The sequence below is a fragment of the Lontra canadensis genome, unplaced genomic scaffold, assembly GCF_010015895.1.
Source record: "Lontra canadensis isolate GAN:19392208 unplaced genomic scaffold, GSC_riverotter_1.0 scaffold56, whole genome shotgun sequence".
NCBI lineage: Eukaryota > Metazoa > Chordata > Mammalia > Carnivora > Mustelidae > Lontra > Lontra canadensis.
The window spans coordinates 1,115,001-1,133,155 of NW_022631050.1; the positions used below are offsets into that span (position 1 = coordinate 1,115,001).

Consider the following 18,155-nt stretch of genomic DNA (forward strand, 5'->3'; position numbering starts at 1 on the left):
TTGGTTTATTGTTATTTCAAATTAAAACAGAAATTATTAAATTTTTAACTTATGAATAATTAAAAAATAAGAATCCAAGACCATTTTATGTTAGCATAAATAGTATAATTTTAAAATAGATATTTTTCAAAAATATTCAACACAGTGAAATTATTTTGTATTTTTGCAATTCTTTTTAATTAAGTTTGGCATAATAGGAAATACCTGGATTCTCCTATCTGCTTCTGCAATCAATGTACTGTGATATGATGTTTTTGTTAAAGTATATGTAGAAAGTCCAGCTTCACACAAGTATGTAAGTTGAAGAAAGGAAAAATATTTCCACAGTCTTTTCTGGATACTATGAATATTTTTCTTTGGCCCTGCACCAAAATCAGTGAGTGATAGTTTATTAAAAACTAGTTGCTATATGGAATCTGAAACCATAGCTACAAACTTTTTGTCTTCTGTTGAAATTAAATACATTGGCCTATTTGGACACTTCGACTGGGTATTTTACTCATTCATAGTTATGGATTGATCATTTGAAAAATATCAGTTCACAGCTTGAGCAAATCTCCCAAATGTTGACACATTTCATTATACAATATAAACAATTCACATTCATTAGTATCATAACTAATCACATAAAAGTCTTCAAGCAGGTTTGGCTTTGTGGGAGACCCCACACTCCAAAAGTTCCCTGGTTTGGTTTAATAGTGTGCTGCTATGACTGTCTTGAAATTTTTAGTAATATTATCTTTGAACTTGTGTTTTCTAAGTGAAGCCCAATGGGATAATAAGGCAAAAGAGACATGTGCAGGATGCAGCATGCCAGCCATTCCTTGGTGCCTCATTTACCTACAGTGTACACAGCACGCCACAGCCACAAAGTTCCTGTGCACCCACAGCATGGGAATTCAGTGAAATTCAAAGTGCAATGTAAGCTTGTTAAACCTGTGATGAAGGTGAGGTGCTAACGGCCCTGAAAAACCACACTCTGTAATCAAACCAGAATTTGCTTTGAATGCAGAAAGAAAGCAGCATTTTCTAAGAAAGATGAAGCACCTAGGAACTCTATCATATCCTTTGTCATTGGTGTTCCTTTCCTGTAATAGCCAACCATTTTCCCTGAAACTGATGACAGTAAGAAAATGAAAGATCAAGCAGCCCATAGTCCCTTATCTTTTCAGTCCTTCCTTAGTCATAAATAAGCTGAAGATGGTAATCACAGAATGTACAAATGCCCAGAAATAAAATAAAAACTGTTGCTTATAGTTGAGCATCATGTCTGCTCTTCTGGTAAGAACAAATAATATGCCCACATCAACTATGGCATTCAAATTGTGCAATCGTTGTGATTTTGCATATGAATCAAATGTTCTCATATTGGCATATAAAACTGCATAATATAAACAATAAAACTCATGTTAATAACTTAAAATTTTCATTTCCTTGCTTAGAAAAACATTAAGTAGCAAATAAAAAAACACCATCACAAACCAAAAAAGAGAAACTATGGAAGAAGGAAAAAGGTTTCTATTTTAGAAAATTTAATGGCACTTTTTTTTTTTTTTGGCTTTTTGAACAAGGAGCCCCACATTTTCATTTCGCACTGACGTCTGTATTGAAAAGCTGTCAAGTTTGTGGTGGCAGATACATGTTTTTAAAATTCTAATTTTTAGCTTGAAAACTCAAATTTTATCATTGGCCACAAATACTGTCAGTTGTTTTCCTTGAAGTGATAGGCTCACTTCATTCCTTCTTGAGAAAATTTCTGCCAAATACTTAAGTCTGAATAACCATAATTTCTTTCAAATAAAAATGGTATTTCATCTTGAAAAAGAGGCAAGTTTGGCTCCCAGTCACCATACAATGAACAGCACTGCCTTTTGTATGTAGCAGAAGTACTTTATGCATACTTTGTCACATAAATATTTTTAAAAATTTATTCAGGAATTGAGATTAAATAAAATTAATAATTGTTACTGCTCCATCCAAAGCATTTGTGAGAAATTTTCCCCCGTTCCTGTACATGCATAGCAATAAACAACACAATCTCTCCCAGAAGTTTATTGCCACTGCTTTGATTCATGGCAGAGCTCTAGTGGTTTTTCTCCATGGTATATCCATTATCTGTGCAAAGGTAGACACAGTTAAAAAAAAAAAAAGGAATAATTTCTTAGTATTGTTAAAAAATATTTTCATCTTATGGACCTCTAGAAAGGGTCTCTGGGACCCCCAGGAGTTCACTGACTACACTTTGAGAATCATTGCACTAGTTGATTCGTTGTGATGAGCAAAATAGCATACATTCTCTGAAATGTAATTTCTATTTAAAACAAATCAAGAATTTAAGCTTTACTAAATATTTTATATACAAATGAACACCAGCATCCTCATTGTGGCACGTCAAATGATTATGTATTATACATTACACAATATATCCTAAGGGAAGAATGAGAATTCCTCAACCCAAAAAGACTGACTATGGTGATCTTACTCCTTTGTTCATTTATATTTTGATTTTTTTATGTCAAGTGGATTTGCCGATTATATTATGCATTTTAACTAGGTTGATCCCCACAAAAAGGCTCAAATGACTTTTAAATGTTTCTGCCAAGAAACGAGGCTAAAAATAATACAGAAAACATAAGTAAACTTTAAAAGACAGAGCTGGCACTTCTACTTCCAAAGTGAGTTCATCATCAGTCATACTATTAGATTAAAATCAGTGATGAACTAATCAGATATGACAAGAAATCAGTCACAAATGTTCAAAAGTATCAAAAAGACAACTTGATAATGAATGATAAATCTAACCCTAAAAGTGTATATTATATTTGACACTTTACAGATAGCAACACCTGATACAAGTGCATTAATGAGTGTTATTAATTATTAAAAACTAAATTATGTAAATGAAAATAAAAAGGCTATCGATGGTGATAGTTCATTCGGAACTATGGTTTTTATTAATCCAATTCTACACACATGAGGTTCATAAAGAAGAAAGAAGGGTACTCCTAGCAAATAATAACCAAAAGAAAATGAAAAGCTGGTATAGCATAATATTAGACAAAACAGAATTTAAGGAAATTAGTAGGAATAAAGAGAAAGATAAAATCATGATAAAAGCAACCCACCGAGAAGATATAATATCATAAATGTATGTCACTGAAAACTTACTCTGGAAAATTTTTTCCATGCCTTTTTTTTTTCTTGAAACTACTGATAGATAAAACAAGCTAAAAATAATTAAGGACATGGGCAAAGTGAACAATTTTATTAATAAGCAAATGTTAGGAAATATTGTAATATGCAATAAAACTAGACATATTCATATCTTTCTACTCAGTACTCTCAATAATAAGTATTCTTTTAAATATAATCAACAAAAATAGAAACAACCTGAATGTTCACTAAAAAGAGTAACAACAAAAAAGCATACATGCAGCTATCAAAAAGGACATTTATACTGTTACTATATTTTTAAGAAAAAATAGAGAAAACAATTCATATAGTTTAATTTGTGTATGCAAAAAGAATCACACACATACGTATCAATGAAATGTGTTTACAAGTGGGTTTATAAAAGATGTTCTAACCGTTGAGAGTAGTTACCTTGAGAAAAAATAAGGAAAAAGATTTATGTTTCAGTCACATACATATAAACTGTTCAAAATATTTTTAAGACAAGATATTTAAATATTGCTTATATAATAGAGATACAGAGAGAAGGAGAACATAAACCAGTCCCAAGGTAGTGGCAGGCTGCTACAGCAGTAACAGGTAGGAAGCTCTGTATTGGCAAGAGTGTGGAGAAAGGTACTTTTATCAACTGTGAAGTGTAATAATGTAATATAAAGAAATGTGCTAGTACTGAGGATACCTGACTTATGATCTAAATATTCTCTGGGGAATGTTGCATGAGAAGCTATGTTAAGTCAAACACATTTGTTATACACACAAAAGTAAAAATCAATTCATGAAATACCAAAATTGATGAGAGTAAAACAAAGAGAGTTTGTACAATTACTAAGCATATGTAAGTTATAACATAAATGAGTTTTGAGGGAGTAGGGTAGGGAAGTGTTCTGAGAAATAAAATGCCTCAGATACCATAATATACAAATACGATGAAATTTGGAACTGATTCTGCTTTTCTTCCCAATAAATCTTCTTTTAGCAGGAATTCCTCATTGTTCTGAAGATGCCCAAATAAATTATAAAAAATAGTGTTTTACTTTCAGTTGATTAAATGTACAAGAATAATTTTGAAAGTTTGAATGGTTAATATAAGAAGAGACAATTATTAATGGCAACATCCTCAACAAGTATTTACTAGGAAAAGGAACAATGTTTCTAGTTCAAGTGGCATAGGGTATTTGGTATTAAATTCAAAATATTCTTATAAAGAAACACACTTTTCCCTGTAATATACAACATGAAAACAATCATCTGAAAAGCTGCCACAAAGAGTGATCCAGAGAAAATTATATTATCATTTAAAATATTTACTTGACTTCAATTCAGTATTATCTAATTTAAAATCTAACAAACCAGCAGCAAAGGCCTAGGTAATTAATCAGTCATTATTACACCAAAATAACTACTTGTAATTGTTTATATCTGTGTTTGAGGACTAGGCAGAGATAATCTTGAAGAAAACATCAAGGGTATTTTACAGAAAGGATTGAAGAGTATGATAAAGTGAAATGATTGTTTGTTTCTATATACAGACCAGTAACAAACATTAATGAAACCTCCAGAAGAAAAAGAAAATAGTAAGTTTTAGTACACCAGCATAGGCAAAAGTCATTCTTCAAAGGACATTCCTAGACCAATTATCAGTGTTAGTAAAACAATAAAACATAATAATAATTGGCATATGAAAAAAGAAACACTATTTTCTAAATAGAAAAAAAATGTCAGTGTTACCCCAATAGATCGGTTTAGGAAACAAAATTTGTGAGCTTTTACAATAAAAATATGAAAAAGAAAATCTTAAATAATTGTTAGAAAAATCTATTTTATATTATTGACGGGATATGCTAACATAAAAACTCCATTTCTAGGAAACAGATTTTGATTTCATGCATGGATGCTTTGAAAAAAAATGATAGTTCACAAATGGTTACTTGACTAAATTAGTCCTTTCTTTAACTGAACTAAGTGAATCAACTCATTAAAGTAGTCCAACTAGGTTTTGCCTACTGAAAAAGAGGATTCTCAATATATAAATAGAAGAATGCAAAAATGGGTGGATGGATGGGGGTCGATATATCCTTAGGTTCAATTGGAAATACAGATGTAGTCACTAAAATTTGTGAAATTCTTAAAAATAAAATGGAAAATAATAATGAATAATAATTAAAAACAAAAATATTTCTCTAAAATAATCCCCATACAAGAACCAAAATATAATTTGAAACAGAAAGATGATGCAGGGCACTGAGGAAGGAAGTAAATAATAAAGGAAAATGAAAGAATTGATTTAAATATAAGGGGACCAAAAACCATAAGATACCTAGGAATAAACCTAACCAAAGAGGGAAAGAATCTGTACTCCGAAAACTACAGAACATTCATGAAAGAAATTGAGGAAGACACAAAGAAATTGAATGTTCCATGTCCATGGATTTGAAGAATAAATATTGCAAAAATGTCTATGCTACCTAGAACAATATATAAATTCAATGTAATCCCTATCAAAATACCATCAACTTTTTTCATGAAGCTGGAACAAATAATCCTAAAATTTATATGGAACTAGAAAAGACCCCAAAGAGCCAAAGGAATGTTGAAAGAGAAAACCAAAGCTGGTGGGATCACAATTCCAGACTTCAAGCTCTATTACAAAGCTGTCATCATTAAGACAGTATGGTACTGGCACAAAAACAGACACATAGGTCAATGGAACAGAATACAGAACCCAGAAATGGACCCTCAACAATATGGTCAACTAATCTTTGACAAAGCAGGAAAGAATATCCAATAGAAAAGACAATCTCAACAAATGGTGTTGGGAAAATTGGACAGCCACATGCAGAATAATGAAACTGGACCATTTCCTTACATCATACAAAAAAATAGACTCAAAATGGATGAAAGACCTCAATGTGAAATAGGTATCCATCAAAATCCTAGAGGAGAAACAGGCAGCAACTTCTGGGACCTCGGCTGTAGCAACTTCTTGCTAGATATGTCTCCAAAGGCAAGGGAAACAAAGACAAGAATAAACTATTGGGACTTCATCAAGATAAAAAGCTTATGTACAGCAAAGGAAACAGTTGACAAAACCAAAAGACAACCAACAGAATGGGAGAAGATAATAGCAAAAGTCTTATCAGATAAAGGACCAGTATCCAAAAACCTATAAAAAACTTAACAAACTCAACACCCAAAGAATAAATAATCCAATCAAGAAATAATCCAATCAAGAAGACATGAACAGACATTTCTCCAAAGAAGACGTACAAATGGTGAACAAACACATGAAAAAATGGTCAATATCACTCAGCATCAGGGAAGTACAAATCAAAACCAGAATGAGATACCACCTCGCACTGGTAAGAATAACTAAAATTAACAAGTTGGGAAATGACAGATGTTGGCGAGAATGCGAAGAAACGGGAGATCTCTTACACTGTTGGTGGGAATGCAAGCTGGTGCAGCCACTCTGGAAAACAATATGGAGGTTACTCAAAAAGTTGAAAATAGAGCTGCCCAATGACCCAGCAATAGCACAACTGGATATTTTTTTTTTAATTTTTTTAAATTATTTGACAGAGGGAGAGAGAGAGATCACAAGTAGGCAGAGAGGCAGACAGAGAGAGAGGGGGAAGCAGGCTCCCTGCTAAGCAGAGAGCCCCATGCGGGGCTTAATCCCAGGACTCTGAAATCATGACCTGAGGTGAAAGCAGAGGCTTAACTCACTGAGCCACCCAGGTGCCCCGCACAACTGGATATTTACCCCAAAAATACAAATGTAGTGATCTGAAGGGACACCGGCACCCCAATGTTTATAACACCAATGTCCACAATAGCCAAACTGTGGAACGAGTCCACAGGTCCATTGACAGATGAACAGATAAAAAAGATGTGGTATTTACATACAATGAAATATTACTCAGCCATAGAAAATGAAATATTGCCAATTGCAATGACATGGATAGAACTAGAGTGTATTATGCTGAAAGAAATAAGTCAATCAGAGAAAGAAAATTATCATATGATTTCACTCATATGTGGAATTTAAGAAACAAAACAGAAGAACACAGGGGAAGGGAGGGAAAAATAAAACAAGATGAAACCAGAGAAGGAGATAAACCGTAAGAGACTCAGTTAATCATAAGAAACAAACTGAGGGTTGTTGGGGTTGGGATGGGGCAACTGGGTGATAGACATTAAAGAGGGCATGTGACATAATGAGCACTGGGTGTTACATAAGACTGGTGAATCACTGAACTCTACCTCTGAAACTAATAATATGCTATTTGTTAATTAATAGAATTTACATGTAAAAAATTTCTTAAAAATATACTAAATATAAATAAATAAATAAATAAAGGAAAGTAATAGGTATTACACAAAATAAAGGGAGCCAAGTTTATAGTCAACTCAGATATATTTCTTCTTGATTTGAATTTATTTGAACTAATGGAGAGTTAGGGCTTCTGATGCAATAACTGATGAACACAGATCAAGCAAGATATATAAGTAATGGGGCAGGAGCTGACAGCCCAAGATGTTAGCTGAATAGCACAGAAATGTCAAGAGGGCAAAGATCAAATTTCTTGTATCTTGAAATGGCTGAATGTTTCCTTCTCAGCATGAGCATGTTTAGACTGATAATTTATTTCACAGATAGAAACATTACCCTGTTTATTCAGTCAGCATTACACTAGAGAGAATCCTTTATGTAGGGCCAATTTTATTTTTTTTAAATCTCGAGGCAATGAGTCTTAATTATTTCCTGTAAATTAGTTTTTTTTTTTTTTAAGTATCATGTAACAGTGTGTGGCACAGTAAGCTAGAAGCTGAGAAGAGTGAATGGGTCGCTGGCATGTTACCAATGAAAGAAGAAAACCTGTGGCTCCAAGTCCTTAGACTTCATTTAGCTCACTCCTGAGATACTGTTTTTAAAAAACATCATGAGGGCATAGGAGCTATGGAGCATATTCAGGGAGGATAGTCATGATACATACGATACTGGTTGGGTTTTTTTTTTTAGTTTTAGAAGAAAGAATAACATATACACTATGATTACAAAAGTGGAGAGCACATAAATGTAAAAAAAAGACTAGAAGGAAATATTTTGCTTATAAAGTATATTTATATATATATCTATATAAATGGGTGTGATTAACGAGATCATGGTTTTTTTTTCAGGACTTATCAAACTTTTTGATGGTATAACTTAATTATTTTTTTAGTTATATGAAAAAGACATTTTAAATCTAAGATCACTTAAACTGAAGGAGACTATTTATTTAAATACACACACATACATACACAAACACCAGTGTGCAACTTGAATTCTAAAAGACATCACATTTAAAAAAAAAATTATTTGTTTATTTGAGAGAGAGAGAGAGCATGGTGGGGGAGGGTCAGAGGGAGAAGCAGACTCCCTACTGATCAGAGAGGCCCATATGGGACTCTATCCTGGGACTCCAGGATCATGACCTGAGCTGAAGGCAGTCATTTAATGAACTGAGCCACCCAGGCACCCCTAAAAGACTTCACATTTAAAGATAGACAAAAGTAACATGTATGTGTTTCCAATTATTTAATGATGGAATCTTTAATTTCTAACTTTTGTTCATGTTGTCTGTATTACAATATAGTCAATAGAGTTATAGCTGTTTTGCTTTGGTTTTGGTTTTTCTCTTACTATGAAGCTAGGTATGTTAGACAAACTGGTAAACACTATAATTTCTATCCATATGGGGATATTAGGGAGAATAAAATTTGTAAAATAGTAGCAAAAAATATGCTGACTCTTGTAGTACCAATCGAGATTGGTAGCCATGTGTCTTTCACAAACTTTCTCCCTATATGCTTCCATAGGCAGGAAGAGATCTGAATACCAGGGCAACTGTGTCCATCACATACAGATTCCTATGTCATTGTCCCTAATCGTTTTCATGTGCCTATTTATTTTACCTCCCCTTGCTTGCTGTGCTTGAGCTTATTTTGGAGGACATGTCACAAGCATTATTAACTTTCTTATATATCATGAGTTTTTTAGAGTAAAATATTGTAAGTTATAGACTGCAGTAGAAGATTACTGAGACTACTGTTAAGATTTCATAAAAGGAGTTCTGAATATAGTCTTTCAGACAACTACCTACCTACAATAGGAGGACCTGATTGTATAGCACAGTTACTCAATACAAAAGACAGAGAAAAGTAAGATACAGTCTGGGGACTGTGGAAGATACAAAAAGTATAAAATAAAGCTAGGAAGAAGTTAAATTCACAGATGAGTTAAATTCACATTTACCCTCACAAGAGTAATGGCAGAGGAGGACAATCAAGTAGTGGGAAATCTATTTGAGAGCACATGGAGCTTTGTCATTAGAAGTCTTAGTGACATGACTTGAAATGTGGATGAAATAAAATGGAGCCTTCTTAAGGATAAAAATGAGAAGTTTGGTTATAGTCACACTAACATCTTCTGGGTTTTTTTTTTTTTTAAGTTGCAAGGGTTTCTTTAAAGGTTTTATTTATTCCTTTGAAAGAAAGAGAGAGAACATGAGGGGAAGGCCAAGGGAGAGGGAGAAGCAGACTCCCAGCTGAGCAGGGAACCAGACATGGGGCTCAATCCCAGGACTCTGAGATCATGATCTAAACCAAAGGCCGATGCTTAACCAACTGAGCCACCTAGGTACTCGGAAGTTTTCAGTTTTGAAGATTTCCAAAGAAACTTTCCTATAGAATATTGGAACTGAAGGGTTGCACCTTGAAGGAGAGATTTGGTAAAAGATTAGGATTTAGGAACAAGTGATTTATAGGTGAATCTTTAAAACAGAAAAAGAGGAGAGTAGCTTCTAGAAAATAAATAAAGTTTAAGAACAAAGGACCAGAAAAAAAGTTTGGGGATTCCCCATGGATGAGAGACTGTAGGAGAAAAAGGAGCTGGTGACTGAAGGGGAAAGACCCATAAGAGAAATGGGAACCACTGTAGATGAGTGAGAGAAAAGGCAAAGGAGAGTTTGGGAAGAGGCTGAAGTCATTGATAGAACACCTGCCACTGAAATATCAGGAATAAGGGGACTGGGGAGGTTTTAAATCTGATTAAGAAGGGTATCTTAATGCTAATGAAAAAGTGGATCTAATTTGATGGTAGGTGTAGAAGCAGAAGGACCACGTGGTCAGAAAGTGGATTGAGGCTGCCAAGAGAATAATAATACGAGGTAAGTAAAAGGCTACAGAGCACATCCCAGTTAGTAATGAGTCTGTTTTTATTTAGATGGGGGTTTTGGATTTTAATATATAAGCACTGAGAACAGGAAACAACAAAGAAAGTTTGATGGTTATCGAGAGGAAAATAAGTATGACTGTAATGTCCTTGAGAGAGAGAGAGAGAGAGAGAGAGACAGATGGGGGGGACAGTTGAAAGAGCATGAACAAAATAGTTGGCTTTAGAGCGAAACTGGGATAGAAAACAGACATAACATGTAAGGGAGATTGGAAAAAGACTATTTTTTAAGTGAGTAGCAGTTATCCAACATGAATTATGATGAAGATACAATATAGATACATATAATATGAAGATGAATAAAATGGAAGGTCTACGCAAAAGGTCACACCAAAAAATCTGTCAAGTAGCACTAATGGAGTTTGGCTACATTGACTCTTCAAAGACTCTCACCTAGGAGGAAAGGAAAAGTAGAATGGGGAACAAGTATATAGACAGGCATGAGGTGTGATAAAGCCGGTGTTTAAGGTAAGATAAGAAATTCAGTGTGGCTAGAGTATAAGGTGTCTGTCAGAAAATGATGTATGTAGGGAAGAAGCAAAGACACCTTCCTTAAAAATGATTCTAAGTTAATAAGGGGAGTCACGTCTGTCACTTACCTTAGTAAACAGTTTCCTGAGAGCTAAGTCACCTCATATGCCCCAAAACATAGCCCCACATTCCTCACCAGGCAACCCCATGTTCTCCACTGCTTGCACTTGATATGTATATTGACAGTAATTAAGTAAAATTGAATCTTGGCACAGCTGGTTGGATATCAGAGCACTTTCCATTATGCAAACTTCTCCCATTATGCCACTGTTTACCCATTCAATGTAAATTGAAGAGCTAGTTAGACACTCCTGTGAAGAGGAGGAAAAGTCAACCAATGCAATTCTAAGTCTTTTTTTTTAAAAATGTGTTTTTTAAGAAAAGGAGATGGCCATATTTTAATTGTTTTGAGAACTATTCATTCTTATACCTCCTTTTTCAATATGTAATAAAGCATCAGAGAGTCTTCTTTTACAGATAAAACTAAAAAGCTTCTGCACAGCAAAGGAAACCATCAAGAAAATGAAAAGACAACCTATCAAATGGGAAAAATCATATATCATTACAAATCATATATCTGATAAGAGATTAATATCTAAAATATACTTAAAAATTCACATAGCTTAGCAAAAACAAAACAAAAACAAAAAATAACCAAACTGCTTTAAAAATAGGCATAAGATCTGAATAATTTTTTTTCCAAAGAAGACATATAGATAGCCAGTGGTACATGAAAAGATGCTCAACACCTTTAATCAGGGAAATGTAAATCAAAACCCCAATGAAATATCACCTCACACCTGTTAGAATGGCTACTATCAAAAAAGATAAGAAATAGCAAGTATTAGTGAATACATAGGGAAAAGGGAACCTTTATACACTGTTGGTGTGAATATAAATTGGCACAGCCAGGATGGAAAATAGTATGGAGGTTTCTCAAAAATTAAAAATAGAACTACTATATGATCTAGTGGTTCTACTTCTGGGTATTTATCTGAAGAAAACAAAAATACTAATTTTAAAAAACTTATGCATCCCTATGTTCATTCCAGTGTTATTTGCAATAACCAAGATACAAAAACAACTTCAGTGTCCTTTTATAGATAAATGGTTTAAGAAGATATAATATATATATATTATATATTATATATATAAGGAGAGTCACATCTGTCACTCACCTTAGTAAACAGGTTCCTAAGAGCTAAGTCACCTCATATGCCCCAAGACATAGCCCCACATTCCTCACCAGGCAACCCCTTGCTCTCCACTGCTTGCACTTGATATGTATGTTGTTTGTATATATATATATATATATATATGTATATACATATATATATGCTATGAAATATTAATCAGCCATAAGAAATGTGAAATCTTACCATTTGTGACAAAATAAATGGACCTTGAGGGCATTACACTAAGTGAAATAAATCAGAGAAAGAAAAATACTATATGATCTCACTTATAAGTGGAAAAAAAAAAAAGCAAAACAAATAAGCTGCTAAGAATAGATTGGAGGTTGCTAAGCAGAGGCCAGGGCACAGGTGTGGGTAAAATGGGTATAATGGATTGAAAGGTACAGACTTCCAGGTACAAAATAGATAAGTCATGGGGATGTAATGCACAGCATGGTGACTATACTTAATAATACTGTATACCATAGAGTAAATCTTAAAAGTTCTCATCACAAGAAAACAATTTTTTTGCAGCTATATACAGTGACAGATGTTAACTAGACTTACTGTCATGATCATTTTGCAGTGTATACAAATATCAAACTATTATATTGTATTGAAACTAATGTAATCTTCTGCCAATTATACCTTAGTTTATTAAGTAATGGTAACTATTTGAGAAAATGATACACTAATTAGCATGATGGTGGTAATCATTTCACTATATATATCTATAAAATCATCATGTTGTACAGTTTATATATATAGTTGACTCTTGAACAATATGGGGTTTAGGGGTACTGACCCCCATATAGTTGAAAATCATTGTACAACTTTTAATTTCCCTAAAATGAAACTACTAATAACCTACTGTTGGCCAGAAGCGTTACTGATAGCATAGCCAATTAACATGTGTTCTGTATTTTCTATGCATTATATACTGTATTCTGACAAAAATGGAAGCTAGAGAAAAGAGAATCTAAGAAAGAGAAAATAAATTTATGGCACTGTACTATAAGAAAGCAGGGTACAAGTGGACCCACACAGGTCAAACCCATAGATACACACACACATACATACAATTTTTATTAAAAACAATAAAAAGAGTAAGTGGGAACACCTTGTGGCAACAGGGAGCCAGCAGAGTCACTTTTACATACCTACTCTCATTATACGCCCATGTAACTGGAGGAGTGAGGAGAGATATGATAGAACCCCCCATGGTCTGCTAAGAGTATTATAGAACAGAGGTAACAGGATAAATAGATTTCACCTTGAGAGAAGAGATCACTTCTGCCAGGAGATCAAAAGTGAATTATCTTTCTTCAAGGAATACCATAGTGACTGACATTCTACCTACTTGGTTCCCTCAAGGTCTTCATTCTCAATAAAGGAATTAATCCAGCAAAGGTCTCCAACAAGGACATAGAAAGCAGGAAGATTTCTTTGGTATTTCCCAAAAAGGAAACCACTAGATTGTTAGTAGGGACCATATCAAATCACTGGCTTTAAGCCTTTTTTTTTGTAAGTTTTTTTTTTTTTTAAAGATTTTATTTATTTGACAGACAGATCACAAGCAGGCAGAGAGGCAGGCAGAGAGAGAGGAAGCGAAGCAGGCTCCCTGCTGAGCAAGGAGTCTGATGCAGGGCTTGATCCCAGGACCCTGAGATCATGACCTGAGCAGAAGGCAGAGGCTTCAACCCACTGAGCCACCCACACACCCCACTGGCTTTAAGCCTTTTAAAAAACACCTTGTCATAGAGTAAATAAGAATAGGGCAATATAAGGCAGTAAAAACACCTAACTTTCTCAGGCTTATGAATGAAGGCTCAAAGGAAGAGAGGTAAGGAATAGCACAAAGATGTATTCTAGGTCTTTTATGCTAAGAGGACTCTGGCACAAAGAAACACATTACCCTTTCCTTCAGAGAATGACAGAGAATGATATTTCCTGACATTGTATTGAATTTATTTCACTTTCTTAATGTAGTATCTCTCAGTATGTGGTTTCACATTTGTTTATGCTCATGTAGCCAACTGTGCATTGCTACAAAAAGGAATCTGAGGTCTAAAAGAGAAACAGCATTTTTTTCACCAAAATGTAAATTCCTGAACAAATCACTCTTCCCTGAAATATAAAATTTGAATAACAATTTTTAATGTTTTGTTAAAGTCTTGTAATACTATCTCTCAAGCAGCCATACAAAACAGAGTTCAGTGTATGATGAAATCACTTTGATGAGCTGAGCAGAGAAGCAGAAATGTCAGTAGTCACTATCCTTTCATCTCCAGTCCTGTTTTGATGGGCTCAAGAAACAGTATATCAAAGTACTCTATAAAATCTCATCAAAGACAATCAATTGAATATGGTAGCCAAAATGGTATTATAGAATCCATGTTTGCAGTTTTCTTAAAGTTTACAAAAAGCTATTCCAAATCCAGACTTACTGCTACCTAAATTGTGAATTGTACAAGTGCTATTATATGTAAGAGCATGCAGCCACACAGATTGAAAGCCTAAAAGAGCCCATTTCCTATGATCAGTAGTCCTATGGATTCATAAATGAATGTAAATAAGGATTTGTGTTGCTGTATCTGTGGCCCCAAACCCCTATTGCATGGGTACCTCCTATAGGTTTGAATGTTGTAGCAATCAATTCACCTAGTAGACCAGAGTGATGCATTATATTATTTCTCAGACTTTTCTTCTTCTTGCTCATATTTTTTAGGCTATTTTCTCATACTGAGAGATTCCCCTTCATTAACAGCTCACATTTAACTCTAGTGCTCACAGTAGTAAAGATCCTCTTGCAACAAAGCTGTTAAAAGAGGGTATAGCATGCACCAGGCAATGCTTGCTTCATTCCCTGTGAGCATCAAACAACTGTCATTCAACTAAATGAGTTGTCATTAGCAAGCAGATTTTCATTCCAGCCTTCTGGAGCCACACAAAGAAATCTAACTGAAGTAATAACTGCTGGAGGAGCCCTGATAGAGTTGGGAGGCTTATGGGTCCCCATCCCCCATTAATGCATTAAATGAACTTTCTCCAATGGGGATATTTGGCTTGGGTCTGATGACTTAAAATTACCTTTGAAATCTGCCACAGTATCTCATCACTATCAGGAATATTCTATCCTCTCAGCCAACATTACTTTTAGGCATCCCATGCATTGCCAAGTATTTACCAGAGATAGGAATAATGGATAAGTTAGGGTGTGTTGCAAATAGTAATGGTTTCTCTTAGTCAGTTTAGAATTTCTGTGGGAAACTATGGGCTCAGCAATCTTGGTCTACCTTTTTAGTTTTCCTATGGTAATCTCAATACAGATTTCAATACAAATTCAGACCTTATCATACTAATGGATTTGCAACCCCAAACTCAGTCTTTCTTTCACAAAAATAGTACATCTTCATGTGCCCTATATTCCATTTTCTCATGTCAAAATTTGTCTTTTTGTGATTTAGTGCTTTTCCATGAACTCCTAAATTTGCACTAAATGAAGAAGTAGTCATACTTGTGAAGGGATTGAACTTTTCTAGAGATAAAAGGAAATTGTTTCATTGATTTAAAAAATTAACTAATTAGACTCCCATGGGGCACCTGGGTGGATCAGTGGGTTAAGCCTCTGCCTTCGGCTTGGGTCATGCTCTCAGGGTCCTGGGATCCAGCCCCGCATTGGGCTCTCTGCTCAGCGGGGAACCTGCTTCCCCCTTTCACTCTGCCTGCCTCTCTGCCTACTTGTGATCTCTCTCTCTCTGTGTCAAATAAATAAATAAAATCTTTTTAAAAAATCATAAATGGATTCCCATGAGAGAAGTTTTCCCCAATGTGAAATCCCTTACTTCTTAGCAGCTCACAAATATATTAATGAAAATCTTCTAATTGTTTTAGATATTTCAAAAATTAAAATAGTAATCAGGTATTTGTCCCAAATGATATATAGGCTAACTAAATAGTCAAGTTTCTTTGCTCTGGCTGGAGGGATATTATACCTATGGCATTCCCAAGGTAATTCTTCCAATCCATGGATATGTTATATTACATAATATCTCCTGATATGCTGCATATTATAACTCAAGATATAGCCTTACATATCCTTAATTAATTTGTGAATGCTTCTTTATAGCTATCAGCATAAATTCCCACACATCCCCCAATAAACTCTAAACTTCACTGCATAGCATAGTTAGGATTATAACATTAACCTTGAATATAGATGATTTTGTGATAAGACAAAGTGTGTAATTCCTTTACAAGATTCATCAACTGATAAAGTGCAAGGAGCAGCAGTGCCGCCTGGACCATCACCTAGGCTCCCCCACCAGCCCCTTCATCAGTAACCTCACAACATTCCTCCAAGTACAAATCTGGGCAAAATGACTGTCACCACATCATATACCTCCACAAATGTTTTTCTCAGACTGAGGATAAGCTTTTATTGGCAAATACATTTTTTAAAAGAAAATGAGGATATGAATTATTCTAAATAAATATAACTTGTCAAACAAAATCTTTCAAAATATAGTCTGTTGATGAAGGATGGAGAATAACACAAGGGGTCTTAGAAAGTGGACAGTATGCGATTTTGCATTCTAACCTATTTCTTAAGGATCATTTTCATCTTTAATTTTGTTCTTGATAGGTTGGAAAAAATAGAGAAAACAACAGAGGAAAAATATAACAACCTATACATAAACCTTCCCTGGATGAATAAATCTTATATTTTGTCACTTTTTGCATAGTTTATTTTATAAAAGAAACAAAGTGTTTTGGTTAACATTGAACCCACCTTGAGCTCTTCCCCAATCCCAGTTCCCACACCTCCTTCAGACACAACTATTACCATGAATTTGATATTTTCCTAATCCATGTTTTAATTCTTTTGTTTCCATAAATGGTTTGATTATTGTTTTGTGTGAATTTTCAAATTTATACAAATGTTATCATACTCAGACATAACTTGGTACCTTGCTTTCTAAACCTTAACACTGTTTTTTTTAAAATCCTTTAGATTCATTTAGTCTTATTTTACTATTGAATAGTTTTCTTTTATGTAACTAAACCACATTTGACTTGAGGTCCTTACTAGTGGACATTAAAGTTATGTACTCTTTTTTGTGATTACCAACAATAGTGGACTGAACATAGTTACGTATGATTCCTGACACAAGGGTATAAAAGACAAGATTCTTGAATAAAACTGCAACAAATTAAAGGCTTTCAGATGGTGCTAGGGAAGGTCTATAATAGGGCTTAAAAAATAAGAAAAGCTCATTAAAACAAGCATGGGAGAGGAACAATGGGATCAATTTTGGATGTTAACAGAACACTTTGTTGAGGAGGAGGTTAATATGTTTTAAATGGCGTTTTTCCAAAATATATTTAACTAGAGCTAAGAAAAAGCACATATAATTCCTGATTGTAGAATGAGTACTCTCCTTGAAAGAAAACTATTCAAAGCAGGGAGCGTAATTATAGACATATTTCATTTCTGATAAGATAATATCCTCATACCTACCTAGATCTGACCTAGGTCTCGTCAGATCTCGATTTCAATAACATCAGCTCCTTAGCACAATCCCTCCACTCTAGCCAAATCTCCCTATTCACCATTCTGTGAACCCAACTTACGTGTTTACTTTTCTATTACTCTGCTTCTGCCGTGCCCAGCCTAGAAAGAGCCTACTCTGGTTCATGGAATTCTTTCCCTCCTCCTAATTCTTGTCATACCTAGTCTAAGCACCTCACTCATACTTAATCACTGACATCCTTGGCACAAGTGACAAGTGCTGTAATACAATGCAAACCTAGCTCTTTAAGACGCAACCAAGCAATTTTCAGAGGCTGTTGCCTCCAAATCCCAAGCTTTCTGTAACAATGACAGAAGAATCTAGATACAGTTAGCCTAGTTTCTTTTGTTAGAGTTGCAGCTTTTCCTTCAAGTGAGTCATAACAATAGTACCCATGTTAATGAGACT

General features: G+C 34.3%; 1 pseudogene; it reads left to right on the forward strand.

Moving 5' to 3' along the window:
• The first annotated feature begins 803 nt into the window (after window positions 1-803).
• Window positions 804-18,155, forward strand: part of LOC116878154 — a 69,814-nt pseudogene continuing 52,462 nt past the window's right edge.